The sequence below is a fragment of the Lissotriton vulgaris genome, chromosome 6 (assembly GCF_964263255.1).
Source record: "Lissotriton vulgaris chromosome 6, aLisVul1.2, whole genome shotgun sequence".
In the NCBI taxonomy this organism is placed as follows: Eukaryota; Metazoa; Chordata; class Amphibia; order Caudata; family Salamandridae; genus Lissotriton; species Lissotriton vulgaris.
The window spans coordinates 19,687,848-19,705,817 of NC_141694.1; positions in this window are offsets into that span (position 1 = coordinate 19,687,848).

A 17,970-nucleotide genomic window follows, 5' to 3' on the forward strand; every position below is an offset into this window, starting at 1 on the left:
GTTAGCAGCCCCCCCTCAGCTCCACCTTTCTGCTCACTCCCCACTGCCATGGGACATCACTTCCACTGCAAGGCTTCCCTTTCTACCTGCTGCTCCCTCTCTATGACCCCAAGAATAGGGTGCACACCCTACTCACAAGATCTTCTCACCACTGACAAGTGTCTCTCTCTCTATGGCCCCAAGAGTAGGGTGCACTCACCTCTCTCTACTGTCAGCTGCTTCCCTGTCCATGACCACAAGTTTTTTTTATAAAAACGGTACCAGCCCTCTCTGAACAATGGTCGCTCTCTCACCTGTACACTGTGACCATCTCTCCCTGTACCCTGTGCCCAGCTCTCCCTGTATTCTGTGACCATCTCTCCCTGACTCTGTAACCAGCTCTCCCTATACTTTGAAACCAGCTCTCCCTGTACACTGTAACCAGCTCTCCCTGTACACTGTGCCCAGCTCTCCCTGTACATTGTGACCAGCTCTCCCTGTACCCTGAGACTAGCTCTCCCTGACTCTGTAACCAGCTCTCCCTGTACTCTGTGACCAGCTCTCCCTGTGTCATTTGACCAGCTCTCCTGTACTCTGTGACCAGCTCTCCCTGTACCCTGAGACTAGCTCTCCCTGTACTCTGTGCCCAGCTCTCCCTGTACTCTGTGCCCAGCTCTCCTTGTACTCTGTGCCCAGCTCTCCCTGTACTCTGTGCCCAGCTCTCCTTGTACTCTGTGCCTAGCTCTGAAGGACTGGGTTCTTTAAGACCCAGCGGTGCCAGGGGACAACACCTGAAACCTTCGTGGGTAACCTGCTCCGGCGTACGAATGACAGAGACACGGGACACTTCCTTCGGCGTCAAAGATTCAAGGTTTATTTACTGCAGGGAAACACAGAAGTCACAGGAAGTACAACGAGTGTAGTTCGGGGAGACTGCTTCAAATTGTTTCTGTGGATCGCTCCTTTTATACAGAATTCTCCCATAGGTTTGCATAGCACACAAAGGTTTACAACCCGGTTCCCACAATTGTCCCCGAGAGGGGTCGCTTTTGTCACTTTGATACTCATAAGGTCCGGAACATAAGTGCGGAAACATTTGGCGGTTCCCAACTGTAAAAACCCATCTTCCCACCATTAGTACATTCCAATCAGCAGTAAAACAGATCGAAGAAGGAACAAGGACAGGTGCAGAGGAAGATGGAAACAGTGGGGAGATTGGAAAAGGGTGTAAAAGGGGAGGTATCGGGAAACACGAGCTACAGGCATCAAAGGGACATGTCTAATGAGATGCACGGCTGAGACAATAAACCGGCACAGCGAGATGAGCCTCGAGCAGGGCCATCTGCCTTACAGTATCATCCCCCTCATCATAAAGACACTTACAAAGGACATGTGTCTTCCGCAAATATCTTGGGAGCCCAAGGGTCGCGAAGCGGACAACGACCGTTCGCTGGCTACTTGAGGGCAAGAGACAAAATGGATGCCGTATCTAAGATGGAACCCGTGGGTACAGATGAAAAACCCACGTAACAAACGAACGGTTTAAGTTAGCACAGCGAAACTGCGCACACTTACTAAACTCGTCATTTGCGGTTCGTAGATACCAGACTCGACCATATTCGTGCGAGTCGAAAACACCACTTACAATTGTCACGGAACCTCAGACGCTCCTTTTGCCCTCATGTAGGCAAGCACTAGTCGGAATCATACTCGATATTCATCAGACCATCTAGATGTTGCTGTAGCATAGCTCTGTCCAACCGAGTTCCATTGGTAACAGGCGGCTGTCTCATACACGTTGTAGCACAGAGGCCACATAAGGCAGGACCACACTGCACACAAAGGCAACACGTGAACAGGAACGCCACAACGACTCCGATGATCATCAGAATCTTCCAACCCCAAGTCGACATCAGGCCCCAAAACCACCCAAGTAGCGTCCAATCCCCTACATCCACGTGTATGGATTCAGAGATTTTATGCAACTTTGAGATGGCTTGATAGACAGTCGGAGCATTATCAGGAATGAAAATACAGCAGCTCGAATGGATCACCTTACATACCCCACCACGATCTGCTAAGATCACGTCTAAAACCATACGGTTTTGTAACGTCATAAGTCTATCCGCCTGAAGTTCTGTGGTGATATTACCAAGGGCACTGGCAGTAATATTAGCTGTCGATTCTACCACTCGAGTCAACTGTCTCAGGTTCCTACTATTAACCATAGGTCCCCAAAACGGGAGGAAACCCTTGAAAAAGTCTCCTGCCTCTTGACCGGCAGTATCCTCTTCGCTAATTACGCCTCTCACAACTCTAGTCGTGTGATAATCTGCATCTACAGTGAACGTCGGAGGCAACAAGTTTGCGATAAAACATGAGCCCATGAAGTCAGAGGGCAACCATGCATACGCACGATCATGACAGACAAAGTAGGTACCCTTGGCAGCCAGAAACACAGGGGACGAGATCATCGGCAGCATGTAATTTTCAGTGCAAGCACTCTCTCCAAGTCGGGCTTTCGATCTTCGGCCACGACCCATTAGACAAAAATTACCAATGTGGGGTACGACCCATATCGGAGGCGAGCTTTTAAGCTGTTTATCACTCGTGAGCGCACTGTACTCGGCCTTACTCAGGACCCTATAGGCTTGTACCTCTTCCACTGGAATGAGCGATGGCTCATAGATATCTCTATCTAAGTCTTCTATCGCTATAGACAAAGGCTTATAGTACGAGCCAGGGCCAAGGTAGGGAGAACGTGGCTCTCGATTGGGGTGAGAATCTAGTGCGCTTCGAAACATTGTTTGAAATGCTCGAGCAGACCCTTGGGAACTATACGGTAACACCAGATATGGAATTCCCTTATCCGTAGTATGTGGCATCAACCCACACACCCAACAATTAGTAGTGTTAACCACTAACTGATGCTGGTGAAGGAGCTGAATAAAGGAATTGTTGCGGAATTCTGCACGTCTAGCCTGCTCGTGTTCGGGTAAGAAGTGAAAAGAATGGGGAGATGCAACAGTGGTAGGTTTAGGATCAGGGGTAGGAGTAGGTATGGCAGGAGATAAGAAACAAGACATCATGTAATACACCCCACCCGCCAATAATGCAGAAACAGTCAAAAGCAATACGAATATTTGGAACATAAAACATTTGGTACGACTAAGCTGTTGCAACTTGAACCTTTGCGCCTGAGCTTCTTCCAAGTCCATCAGCTTCGAAAATGCCATCCCCTACGACCGTCCGCAACGTTTCTTGACGCACTTCGTTCTGTGTAGCAGTAGTCAATCCCTAGGAGTTCCCAGGAACCGACTGTCTTTAACCTAGCGTCAAGACCTACTAACCAGAAGGAAGTACACGCGCGGCCCTACGGCCTTTATTCACAATTATGTGTATGCAAAGTGTCTCTCAGCTGTGGAAGCAAAAATATGAGGAACGAAACTCAATGTATATATACAAAAATAATTACAATGATACGAGTGTTCAAACTGATCGTGGAAAACGGGATAATGCAATTGGCAAGGGACAAGACAGGATCGTTTATTAGTCTTTAGTGCTGGATCGCAAAAAGTATCGGGTTTTCCCAGGACGTGTCTGCTCGTCAAACAAAGGATCCGTTGAAGAGACAGCGTCCTGTTGATCAGCTGAATGTTCTGGTCTTGAGTCTTTTGATGACAAATGTTCAACAATGTCTTTCTGCTGCACTGAGGATTCTCCGACAGGTTGTGCGTCGCTGAAAGGTACAAACGCCGGCAATCCTTTGGTTTCAGTTAATGCAATGCCTCTCCTCACCCACGAGTCTGCCGGCAACGGAATAGGGACTTTTTTGGTATGGGTGGCATGCACCCAGTTTTTCCGACCCTCTAGACGAACAGCAGTTCTCGTGGCAAGGAGGACCTGGAAGGGTCCAGTGAATCTGGGCTCCAAATTCTTCTTGCGCGAGAAATTTCGCGTCACCACCCAGTCTCCGGGCTGGAGCTGGTGGCCTGGACCCTCCGTCTGCGTCGGCAATGCTTCGTAAACCTGTTGGTGAATTAACCTCAGTTTAGCAGTCAAGTCATGAAGATAATCGATCAACATTGGATACTCAAGATCACAGAACACACCCGGCCTAGGGACCCCCCAAACATTTGCAGGACGACCGAACACTATTTCATAGGGACTGAGCCCTACTCAGGAGTGTACGGTTGCCCTTGTTGACAGTAGTGCTAAGGGTAAAGCGTCAGGCCACGAGAGACCAGTCGTGGCCTGAATCTTCGCTAGCTTTAGTTTAAGGGTGCCGTTATACCCTTCAACCAAACCAGCTGACTGGGGATGATTGGCGCTATGGAATTTTTGATTAATTCCAAGGCCCTTACACACACTCTTCATCACACTCCCCACAAACTCACTTCCGTTATCCGACCACACAACCCGAGGCATTCCGTACCGAGGAAAGTATTCCTTCAGTAGGATTTTCGCAGTTGACAAAGCAGTGTTGTCCTTAAGAGGGTAGGCTTCAATCCATCGGGAGAACGCGCAAACCACGACTAAAACGTATTTCAGGTTATTGCATCGCTCCATATGGATGAAGTCTAGTTGGATCACCTCAAAGGGACATGAAGGGGGAGCAAAACTACCAGGAGGAGTTGGGGTTCCCTTACCAGTATTGTACAACATACATACCATACAATTCTTGACCAAGCGTTCAGCACATTTCGTGATACCATCATTCTTCCACACAGGAGACAACAACTTACAGATACCTTTCGCGCTAATATGTGCTAACCCATGTGCCATTGTCACAACAGCCAGCACATACGCATCAGGCAACATCCATCTTTTCTGGTCCGACAAATCAATCCAACAACCATTTACATCCAACTTTCCCGTACTTTCTTTCCACTTCGTCTTTTCAGTCTCGGTGGCCTCATTCTGAATTGCTTTCACACTCTCGATAGTGTCCTCACACATACTCGATTCTGTAGGCCACCTAACCGAACTCGTCACATACATTCGAGTGCTAAGGTTCCGGGCAGACTCCTTAGCAATCTCATCCGCAAACGCATTACCACGACCAACATCATCCGTCACCTTACGATGCGCACTACATTTAACAATCGCTACTTGCTTAGGCAACGTAAGTGCATCCAAAAGATCATTCACAAGCTGACCATGCTGAATCTTCGTACCATGCGATGTCAGAAAACCTCTCTCTCTCCACAACCGTCCAAAGCTATGGGCGACGCCAAAAGCGTATTGGCTGTCGGTAAACACATTCACGCGTTTCCCTTTCGCTAACACACACGCTCTAGTGAGAGCGATCAGTTCTGCAGCTTGGGCCGAATTCTGATTTAATCTTGCAGTCTCAACAACAGTATTCAACGTTACAACAGCATATGCAGTAGTCACATCACCATTCGGCAGTTTAAAACATGAACCATCCACATACAGCGTTCCATCTGGGTCTTCCAAAGGAGTGTTTTTAAGGTCCACTCGACCTTTTGTTTCTTCCTCTGTTCTCAAATAACAGTTGTGTTCTGTTATTTCATCTGACTCTGAGCTAATTGGTAACAAGGTCGCCGGATTCAGAACATTGCAACGTTTTATCTGAATGTGGCTTGCCAGCAGCGTCAGCTCGTACCCAGACAATCTCGCACTCGTCAAGTGCTGGGTTTTCGTACGATTCAAAAGAGTATCGACTGCATGCGGAACCATCACCTTAAGCATATTATCCATGACCAATCCTGCTGATTGTCGGATGGACACCGCAGCTGCCGCTGTTGCTCTCAAACAACTCAGCAATGCTCTAGCTACCGGGTCCAAGGTCGAGGAAAAATATACACATGGACGTTGCTTACCACCAAAAGGTTGCGTTAAGACGCTCAACGCACAACCTTCCCTCTCGTGAACATATAATGTAAACGGCTTACTGTAGTCAGGAGTACCTAACACAGGAGCCGAACACAATGAATTACGTAATTCAGAAAAACTTTTCTGACATTCTTCCGTCCATGGCAAAGGAGTTGAAACATCCTTGCACGTGAGAGCTACCAATGGTTTCGCTAGCAATGAAAAATTTGGAATCCATTGCCTGCAGTACGACATGATACCTAGAAAGGCACGCACATCTCTTTGGGTTGTTGGCACAGCCATTCGCGCAATTGCTGCAATTCTCTCTGGGGTCAACCGCCTTCCCTCCTTTGACAATAAGTGACCTAGATAGGTTACTTCTTGACAACAATATTGGAGTTTAGAAGGTGACACCTTGTGATTTAACTCGCAGAGATGTTGCAGCAGCGACACCGTAGCAATTTTGCAAATGTCCTGAGTATCTGCAGCTACCAATAAGTCGTCGACGTATTGGATTAAGGCCGCACCAGCCGGCAATGTAAACGCATCCAGTTGACCCTTCAAGGCTTGACTGTAAATCGACGGACTTTCACAGTAGCCCTGAGGAGCGCGTTTGAACCGGAAGCTGCGTCCACCAAGAGAGAAACCGAAAAGGTCCCTGCTCTCTTCTGCAATGGGAATGCTGAAGAACGCATTCTTCAAATCAATCACCGAAAACCAAGATGCAGAAGCTGGAATCAGAGTCAGTAGTGCCGTGATGTCGGGCACAACGGGGAACTGAGGAATCACAATTTTATTTACCTCCCGTAAATCGATAACAAAACGATAAACAGGTGGTTTCGAAGGATCAGTACGTTTAAGAATGGGCAGTACAGGGCTGTTGCACACGTTCCCCCGTGTTTCTTCAATTACGTCTTTCTCGATCAAATCATAGATGATCGCTAACAATGCTCGTTCACCATCAAGAGAGATACGATACTGGGGAATACGTGGCAACCGCACATTAGATTTCAACTGAACAACATAAGGGGAGATGTCAAGCAGGCCCACGTCATTGGGACCTGTTGCCCACAAAGATGCAGGAAGAGAACTCAATTCCGGTGGAAGCTTATCGAGAGACAAGTACATGGAGAGACAACCCTCTCTCCCAACGTAAGCTTTACACCCGCAGGAGAACAATACAGAGTTGCATACAAGCGTTTTAGCAAATCCAGGCCCAAAAGATTTTCACCACAACCCGTAGTCAAAATCAACGGAGCTTCTAGCTCACGGGGCCCAATTGTAAGGGGCAAAGGGCGCGAAACTGGATTGCTAACGGGGGCGCCAGAGAATCCAACGGAAACATTTGTTAAGCCAGACAAAGGTGCGCCAGGGAGTTTCGAACGCTTTATGGAACTTTTCGCTGCACCAGTGTCCAACAGAAAAGGCTCAACGACGCCCGATGTAGCAACTGCGACGTAAGGCCCTCTCTGATCAACCGGAACTGATACCACTCCCTCTCCTTGTCTATGGCTGTCCTAGTAATTACTGTCGTCAGTTCCCTGATCGACGTAATAATCGTCTACATTGTACTGCGCAGATCGTCCTTGCGATGATCCACGTTGATCAAAACAATTATCGGAATTTGATGAGTTATCTGAACGGTCATTCTGAGCACCACGACCTCTACCGCGTGATGTCTGCTGCGAACCACCACGACCTCCTCTAGATGAATTACCGCTGTTACGATCGTTTAGAGCAGGACAATTGAATTTCAAATGACCCTCCTGTCTACAATAGGCACATTGATTGTACCCCAATGAAGATCTTTGGGAAGAGGAGTCATTTCGGGATTGTGATCGATTCGATTGTGGCTGCGATCTATTTTGCTGCGAAGCATTCTGATTCGAACGCGGAGGATAGGCCTGCTGTAACAATACTTTAGTTTTGAGTTCTTTCGTCTTTTTATCGGCGCGGTCGTTCTCTTCTTTTTCTCTGTTCTCATAATACTGTGCCGTAGCCAATATTTGAGCCGAGGTGGAAACGGCCCACACACTTTCCGAATTTTTCAATTTATTGCTCAAATCGGGCAATAAGTTAGAGACAAATTTATCTACGAACAACCGCTGACCACCCTCAGTGCTCATATCCTGACCACTATGATCGATGAATGCCTCCTCGAATCTCGTAAAGAAGTCGGAAACACTCTCGTCCTTCTTCTGTCTACATGCTGACAATTTGTCCCAATTCACTCTCATGGCTGGCATAAGAGTTTTCATTAACGTTATTATTCTTTGAGGAAGAGCAGCAATCAACTGTTCAGGCTTAGCCCCACCAACTTGTCGCGTATCGGCCGCAGTAAGAGCAGCCCAATCGCCACCTAATTCGTTTGCGTGATCTTCGTGCCGAATCTTAGCCCATACCGGTTGTGGTACAATATTTCCAAACAGCATGTCAATATCGGCAAGATTCATTACCGTAGCGTCTACGAGCTGCGATAATTCCTTGTAATACCCAGCAGGATTCTTGCGAGGGTCAGGCAAAGATTGCTTCACCTGCAACACTTCTGAGCGTTTCCATGGGAGATGTATCCAAACTCTCTGAAAGAACGGCAAGATCGGGGGGTTTGCCCCAGGATTACCTGGCATGCACACTGGTGGAACTTCTCGCATAGGAAACTGACCAGACTCATCTGGCTGTCTTTCAACATCTTCAACAAAGAGGGCTTGAGGTATAGGAGTGGGACGGAAAGATAGCAACCGTTCAACAGCACGTCGAACATTGGTATCCACTATCAGTCCAGTCGAGAACTGAAGCTGTAGGTCAGACAAAGCGGTCAGCACCTCGTCAGGTGCATCGGCCGATATCTGATCACGAAGAACCTTACACATTTCTTCGAACACGAATCTTTGAGTTGGTATATTAAATTGACAAAACGTATCGAGTACGACACGTGGCGGATTTCTAAGAGGATATGTCATCCAACCCATTGCCATATTATATAGCGAAGCGCGTTCCCTGTTACCAGGAAGCTGACTACGTCTCTGAGGACCATCTGAACCAGCAGACCCAAGAACAGGTCCGAGAGAATGAAAGAAGCTAGCCGCAAGAGGAGAAGTACGACTACGAGTAGAGGGAGAAGTATAGGACACAGGACTAACAAGCGAAGGAGTAGAGACAGAAGCAACAGCAGGAGTTAACAGAGCAGGAGCAGTAGCGGGAGCAGGAGTATGTGGAAGCGGAGGAGCAGTAGGGATAGCAACAGGCAAAGGAGCAGGAACAGTCGGAAGAACGGGTGCAGGTTGAGGAACAGGCGGAGGAAGAATAGGTGGAAGAATAGGTACAGGGGGAACCACAGGAGCTGCGGTACCCTGTACATACGGGGGTGGCGACTTCATAAGATAGGACATTAAAGGATCCTCAACTATTTCTTCCTTCTTTTCCGACTCCGTAGGCAAAGCAGGATAGCATTTATCTATAGTCATGCGCTGTAGTCTATCAAACACTTCCTTTTCCTTAACCTCCTTGTCACGCTGAAATTGCTCTGCTTTCTTTACAATGGTAGCAACACCATCTCTCTGATTTCGTTTAGTCTGTCTGATTTCTTTCTGTCGGGCTTCTTTACGCCACAACCGAAAGGCATCAAACATGGCCGGCCTTGACTTTTTCTCGAACAATTTAGCCTCTAAGTTATCTAAGATCGGGGTCTCAAAGCTACCATGAGGTGGCCAACTAAGGACACCGTCCTTCTTAGTATAGCGAATCCAATAATCATTAAAAGTAATCGGGCCTAGCCCATGTTTGCTGTATAGTTCATAAGTCGGAGTTCCAACCGGAGGTATCGGGCACGAGTCCTCCAGTCGGGAATCCGCACCGCAACGTCTGAAACAACTTAACAAAGTACTACGACCAGGCATCTTGCACACTAGCCGAGTTTCACAAACGTCAAGGGTTACGGGATTTACCACGTCCCAGCAAAAAGAGAAAACCCTCGGTTTTTGGCGGCTGCAGTCGTCAAACAACACAACAAAGTACCAAGAACCACAAATGCAATGGAACCATGCAACCACTAAGCAACCACAACCAAGAACTCTGGGAGCGACCCACAAATACTTAACTCAAAGATCGATGGCGTCACCAGGAAGGCCGTCAGTCGTCTCGCTCTACCAAGGTCTACGCCAGGTGCCAAAACAGGTCTACAGTCAGGGCAGCAGTCCGTCACAGCCGTCAGGAGGCGGGAATCTTCGCGGGAAAAGTCTTCGGGCCACTTGTTTCGACAACAGGATCGATGAAGCGGAGTGCACCTTCCCTCGGAGATTTCACACGAAGTTCCTCACGATCGTCGGGCTTGGACCGGTACCACTGATGCAGCCCCACGTTGGGCGCCAACTGAAGGACTGGGTTCTTTAAGACCCAGCGGTGCCAGGGGACAACACCTGAAACCTTCGTGGGTAACCTGCTCCGGCGTACGAATGACAGAGACACGGGACACTTCCTTCGGCGTCAAAGATTCAAGGTTTATTTACTGCAGGGAAACACAGAAGTCACAGGAAGTACAACGAGTGTAGTTCGGGGAGACTGCTTCAAATTGTTTCTGTGGATCGCTCCTTTTATACAGAATTCTCCCATAGGTTTGCATAGCACACAAAGGTTTACAACCCGGTTCCCACAATTGTCCCCGAGAGGGGTCGCTTTGGTCACTTTGATACTCATAAGGTCCGGAACATAAGTGCAGAAACATTTGGTGGTTCCCAACTGTAAAAACCCATCTTCCCACCATTAGTACATTCCAATCAGCAGTAAAACAGATCGAAGAAGGAACAAGGACAGGTGCAGAGGAAGATAGAAACAGTGGGGAGATTGGAAAAGGGTGTAAAAGGGGAGGTATCGGGAAACACGAGCTACAGGCATCAAAGGGACGTGTCTAATGAGATGCACGGCTGAGACAATAAACCGGCACAGCGAGATGAGCCTCGAGCAGGGCCATCTGCCTTACAGTATCATCCCCCTCATCATAAAGACACTTACAAAGGACATGTGTCTTCCACAAATATCTTGGGAGCCCCAGGGTCGCGAAGCGGACAACGACCGTTCGCTGGCTACTTGAGGGCAAGAGACAAAATGGATGCCGTATCTAAGATGGAACCCGTGGGTACAGATGAAAAACCCACGTAACAAACGAACGGTTTAAGTTAGCACAGCGAAACTGCGCACACTTACTAAACTCGTCATTTGCGGTTCGTAGATACCAGACTCGACCATATTCGTGCGAGTCGAAAACACCACTTACAATTGTCACGGAACCTCAGCTCTCCTTGTACTCTGTGCCCAGCTCTCCCTGTACTCTGTGCCCAGCTCTCCTTGTACTCTGTGCCCAGCTCTCCTTGTACAATGTGCCCAGCTCTCCTTGTACTCTGTGCCCAGCTCTCCTTGTACTCTGTGCCCAGCTCTCCCTGTACTCTGTGCCCAGCTCTCCTTGTACTCTGTGCCCAGCTCTCCTTGTACTCTGTGCCCAGCTCTCCCTGTACTCTGTGCCCAGCTCTCCCTGTACCCTATGACCGGCTCTCCCTGAACTTTGTGCCCAGCTCATTCTGTACTCTGTGCCCAGCTCTCCTTGTACTCTGTGCCCAGCTCTCCCTGTACCCTGTGACCAGCTCTCCCTGTATTCTGTGACCATATCTCCCTGACTCTGTAACCAGCTCTCCCTATACTTGTAACCAGCTCTCCCTGTACACTGTAACCAGCTCTCCCTGTACACTGTGCCCAGCTCTCCCTGTACATTGTGACCAGCTCTCTCTGTACCCTGAGACTAGCTCTCCCTGACTCTGTAATCAGCTCTCCCTGTACTCTGTGAACAGCTCTCCCTGTGTCATTTGACCAGCTCTCCCTTACTCTGTGACCAGCTCTCCCTGTACCCTGAGACTAGCTCTCCCTGACTCTGTAACCAGCTCTCCCTGACTCTGTAACCAGCTCTCCCTGATTCTGTGCCCAGCTCTCCTTGTACTCTGTGCCCAGCTCTCCTTGTACTCTGTGCCCAGCTCTCCTTGTACTCTGTGCCCAGCTCTCCCTGTACTCTGTGCCCAGCTCTCCCTGTACTCTGTGCCCAGCTCTCCCTGTACTCTGTGCCCAGCTCTCCTTGTACTCTGTGCCCATCTCTCCTTGTACTCTGTGCCCAGCTCTCCCTGTACTCTGTGCCCAGCTCTCCTTGTACTCTGTGCCCAGCTCTCCCTGTACTCTGTGCCCAGCTCTCCTTGTACTCTGTGCCCAGCTCTCCTTGTACTCTGTGCCCAGCTCTCCTTGTACTCTGTGCCCAGCTCTCCTTGTACTCTGTGCCCAGCTCTCCTTGTACTCTGTGCCCAGCTCTCCCTGTACTCTGTGCCCAGCTCTCCCTGTACTCTGTGCCCAGCTCTCCCTGTACTCTGTGCCCAGCTCTCCTTGTACTCTGTGCCCAGCTCTCCCTGTATTCTGTGCCCAGCTCTCCTTGTACTCTGTGCCCAGCTCTCCCTGAACTCTGTGCCCAGCTCTCCTTGTACTCTGTGCCCAGCTCTCCTTGTACTCTGTGCCCAGCTCTCCTTGTACTCTGTGCCCAGCTCTCCTTGTACTCTGTGCCCAGCTCTCCCTGTACTCTGTGCCCAGCTCTCCTTGTACTCTGTGCCCAGCTCTCCTTGTACTCTGTGCCCAGCTCTCCTTGTACTCTGTGCCCAGCTCTCCTTGTACTCTGTGACAGCTCTCCCTGTATCTTGGGACCAGCATTTCTTGGACACTGTGCCATCACTTATGGCAGTGAATCTATGAGGGGGAGGGACGCTTCCTTAGTAGATGGAACGGTAGCAAAGGCGCTACGTATGATCTTTGGCCTTCCTAGGTATACATTGCCCGCTCACATGAGACTAGAATTTGGGCTACCTAAAGAAGAGCTGGCACGTAAAGAAACCTACATAAAAAGCTGGCAGAAAGTAAGCAGGGGTGATCCGAAAACTCTTAAATGCTCCCCTGTGGAAGGAACTTCAAGATAAAGAAACATGCCCCGCAAGGCTGTACTTGGAGGCCGCCATCGACGACCTTGGCTTACGGCAATTATGGGATCTCCCAGGCTCCCCAGCAGGCTTCAAAATGGTGGTCAACAAGACAGTCCGAAAAGAATCATTGCTGCAGGACAAAGCCGTCCTATCAAAGCGAGCCCACGGCTGGCCGACAGTTCAATCGTACATGAAGCTCTAGCCCCAAGCTTATCTACAGACAGGCTTTACCAAAAAAATAAAAGAGAAGTTCCTGAAATTGCCGTCAGCGTCCCACAACTAGCAACAACATGCCGACTTTGCGGGAATGGTAAAGAAAACACAGTTCACCTGATCGCCATCTGCAGCAAACTCATTCAAGAACGTCGCTCCTTCTTGAGACCACTTTTCAACACCCGTAAGATACGGACCTGCAGGCAAGCGGTGCTCGCTTGTTTCAAAGGCGATGATATCCAACTGAGCTGCCGAATGGTAAAATTCCTAGAAACAGCGGAGGCCCGCTTGAAAATGTTGTAGGAAACCCACAAAACTTAGTAGCACCGTGAAGGACGAGAGGATCAATCTACTGGTTCCCCTGAACAGCAAGCTCTAGCAGGCCACTTTGACTTTGCCTATACTGAATAACACTGACCATATAACAGGGATACTCCGAACTGTTATTATAATGAATCACTTTTGCTTGTATTTTTTTTTTTTACGTCTTTTTTTTTAACGCAAACAGGTTTTTTATCGAAGGGGCACTCTCAAAAATGTTCTTATTGCATCTACACTTTACTACATTACCCCTAAGCTGGCAACTAGGACAAACTTACTGCACATCCTATCATGTTAAACAAGCTGTCCAAACCGCATTTATGCTTATTTTAACTTTGTTGCTGCTATCGCAGTATGTTTGTTATGGAAAGAATTATTGTCTTAATAATAATAATAATAATAATAATACTGGATTTTATACAGCGCAAACAGCTACCTCGCGAGGAGGTGTCCCGGCGCTAGTAGATCACTGATAACCTTAGGCATACAAAATATGGGAGCTATCGTGGCTGGGAGAAAAGCCAGGTCTTTAGTAATTTCCTAAAGCAGGGTTCGGAGGGGGCCTGTTGAATAACTTGTGGCAAGGAGTTCCACAGAGCGGCGACGTTGGCTGAAAAGGTCCGACCGCCTAGCCGGGCCTTCTTTGCCCGCGGGATGACCAGTTGGACACGGTCATTGGATCGTAGTGCACGGCTTTGAAAGTATCTAGGAAGGCGGTTTTTCAGGTATTGTGGGCAGGAGCCATACAGAGATCTGAACGCAAGTGTCAGAGCTTTGAATTTTATCCTGTTGGCTACTGGTAGCCAATGCAGGGTTCGAAGATGCGGAGAGACTGACTGCTTGAAAGGGATTCGCAGTACCAGTCTCGCAGCCGCATTTTGAACTACCTGAAGCCTATGAGTCAGGTATTTTGGTAGGCCCAGGTATAAACCATTGGCATAATCCAGCCGTGAGGTGACAGTCGCGTGAACAACCGTTTTTCTACAACTCTCCGGTAGGAGCCTTAGGATTTTTCGGAGGTTTCTCAGCTTGCTGAGACAGCATCCGGCCACTTGTTGGACATGGGATGAAAAGGACATGTTGTCATCCCATCTCACTCCAAGATTTTTTGCCGAGTGACTTGGTGAGGGGGGCGGGCCCATCTCCGTGGGCCACCAGAGCTCATGGGCGGGGAGGGGACCCTTGCTGAAGAAGATGACTTCGGTTTTATTGGCATTCAACTTTAATTTATTAGTGTTCATCCAGTGTGCTATATCCTGGAGACAACCTTTGAAATTTGAGAAAGAATCATGTGTCATCTCCGAGTACGGAAATACCAACTGGGTGTCATCGGCATAAGAAATTGCCTTGACACCCCAGTTGGCAATTAACGTAAAAAGAGGAGCCAGGTAGATGTTGAACAGAAGGGGGCTGAGGGCCGATCCCTGCGGGACTCCACAGCCAAGAATTTTGGGCGTGGAAGAGAACGTCCCAAGTGTTACCTTCTGCGTTCTAAGCGATAGGTAGGAGTTTATCCACCCTAGTGCTCTGTCCTGAATGCCTATCTCTGCGAGCCGACTGAGTAGGCTGGCGTGGTCCACCGTGTCGAAGGCGGCCGATAGATCCAGGAGTACCAGCATTGCAGAGTCTCCTGCATCCATCGACCACCTCACTGACTCGGCTACCTCTATGAGCGCTGTTTCCGTACTGAAACCGGGTCGGAAACCCGATTGAGTTTCATGTAGGATGTTGTTGGTTTCCACAAATTTACTCAATTGTCGCTGTATAATTTTTTCCAGCATTTTTCCCGGGGCAGCTAATAGGGATATTGGGCGGAGATTCGTCAGGTCGTCAGGGTCCCCATTGGGTTTCTTCTTTAGGGGTAGAAGAGTGGCATGTTTCCAGACGTCAGGGAAAATGCCCGAAGCAATTGAAGAATTCCAAATACATTGAAGTATCGGGGCTACCGTACAAATTAATACGTATGAATTTGACTCATGTTTTATTAATTGAACTTTTTTCTATATTGTAAAGGTTTTAAATAACCATGTACAATAAAGTTTTACCTCTCTTGTCTCTTTACAGTCACTGCGGGCAGGAGAGGGTGTCAACCGTCTGCCATTATCTTTCTGTACTCACTTAGCAGCCAGAGGCAGCACTCCCAGTCTAGTAATCTCTCTCCACACAGTTTTAGGTCAAAGGCAGTAAATATGTGTTTGCCCTTATCTCTCTTCACTCTCTGTGGTAACAGAGGCTGTTTCCAAAGGCTGTCCTCAACTAAAATTCAATCACTGAGGGGCAATAGGTATCGTCCATTACGTGCCCTCATCTCTTTGCACTCAGCGAGGGGCTAGAGGCAGTGCCCTCTTTCCACCATTTTTTCTTTCCAGTCGCTGTTGGATCAGTGGTGGTGCCCAGAAGATGCCCTTATATCTCTGCACTAAGTGTGGGATAGACTCAGTGAGGGCTGTGTGACCTCTTAGTGAGCTGACTGGTGGTGCCCACTGTCAGACCTTATCTCTCTGCACTCACTGTGGTCCAGATATGGTGGCCATTGTTTTGGCCTCATTTCAACGCTCTCACTGAGTGGGGGGTAATGGTGCCCATTCTCTGGTTCCATGTCTCTACCCTAACGTTGGTGTTAGAGGCAGTATATGCCTTCTAGCCTCATCTCTCTGTCCTCTGTACATGTATAGAAGCAACACCCATTGTCTGCCATCTTTTTTCAACAATCTTAAAGTCTTTTGAGGAATTTTCCACTGACTGGCCCTCTGTGAGTGCAAAGAGATGGAGGAACAGCGTTTACAATGCAACTTTTACAAAGAAGTACCTTTACGACGCAACCATTACAACGCAAGTCATTACCACGACTTGCGCTGGGGGCGCTCTAAGATAGGGAATAGTTATAATTTACTATCCAACACCTTCCCTACTATCCACGGGGACTGGAGTTGGAATAGTAAATTAAACTATTCACTATCCAGCGCCCCCCAAGGCAAGTCGTTGTAACGACTTGCGTTGTAAAATTTGCGTTGTAAAGGCATGCGTTGTAAAAGCATGCGTTGTAACAACGCATATCCAAAGAGATGTGTGCCACAGTGTGCACTGAAAACAACATCACTTGATTTCCCATCGTCCATCTGCACAGGGATGTGCCTCATCCCTTTCCCAGGACCAACTTGATGGCAGCCACCGCGCAGACGCACGCAACAGGCACACCACTGGAACATTGAAGGCAAGCCTCACTCACACAGTCCTGTAACCACCTACACAACTCTTACATGCAAACTCCTCAACACCGGCTCACTCACCAAGCATGCCACAGGGATCTGGGACCTGATGCACTACATCGTTCTGGACATATTTATTCTCATGGAACTCTGGCAGAACACCATATTGCACCTGCCCTTGCCGCAGTCATCTCCCTGGCTACAAAATCGCCAAGCAAGGCAGACTTCAGAAGCCCAGAGGCAGCCTCGCCCTCATCAATAAGAATACCATCAGCTGCACCACCTCCATGAACACATTATCTACAACATGGAACCCTATTGTTTAAGTTCTAAGACAGAGCCAACTTCACCCTAAGTTGCACTCTTACCTACAGACCACTGGGACCTCGCATTAACTTCACCAACACCATCATGGAATTTGTCTTCCTCAAGAGTAGCAATTATACTGTACTCATAGACCTGAACTTCCACATAGAAGGCTACACAAACCCCAACTCAAAAGCACTCACAGAAGCCCTTGGAAGCCAGAGCCTCACCCAAAGTTGTAAAGGGGCTTGCCCACGTCGTCGAGCACCTCCTGGACTTTATTTTCACCACCTTCATCAGCATTCCGGTCTCCTGGACAGACCATGCCCCCAGCAAGTTCAGCATCAATGTTCAGAGCCAATGCACACTTATCACCGCCAGACCAGTCAACAAAACTGGAACAGCTTCACTGACAAGGACCGGAACACCGTACTTAATACCCACTGAGCTAAACAAGGCAACAGCCTCCCCAAGGCCATCAACAATTCACGCTATTGAATCACCTCCTTTGCAGACTCCCTGGCTCCCCTCAAACACAGCAATACAACAGGATCTAGACCCTAGGCTAGTTGGTACATGGAGGAACGTAGCCCAATGAAACATCACTGCAAATAACTGGGGCTCAAATGGAGAATAAGTCAGGAACATGCAGACAGGGGCACATCCAAATTCACCCTGAGACTCTACCACCATATGATCCAGACCACCAACAGCTATGCTCTGGCAGACCGCAACACTGCCAGTACCAACAGAAGCTAAGAAATCTTAGCCAACTCGATCACCCCTCAACAATCTCTTTCAATTCTTCAGCACCAGATTCACTACCATTTATTGCAACTTGAACTCATGAAACAGAAATGTCAGACCATGCTAAATGCTCCTGGTCTCGTATAAAGAAACAATGCTAACCACATGGACCAAAATCAAACAGAGGAAATCGCTGCCACCATGAAGTCCACCCACTCAGTGGCACCATCAAAAGTTTGCCCCACCATACCTACTCCAGAGGACTGCAACCCAGCAACACCATGCTTGTACCCATTTTAAATGCCTCCACCTCTTCTGTAACTTTCCCAAACACTTGGAAAACCCAACTCTCCTCTCAT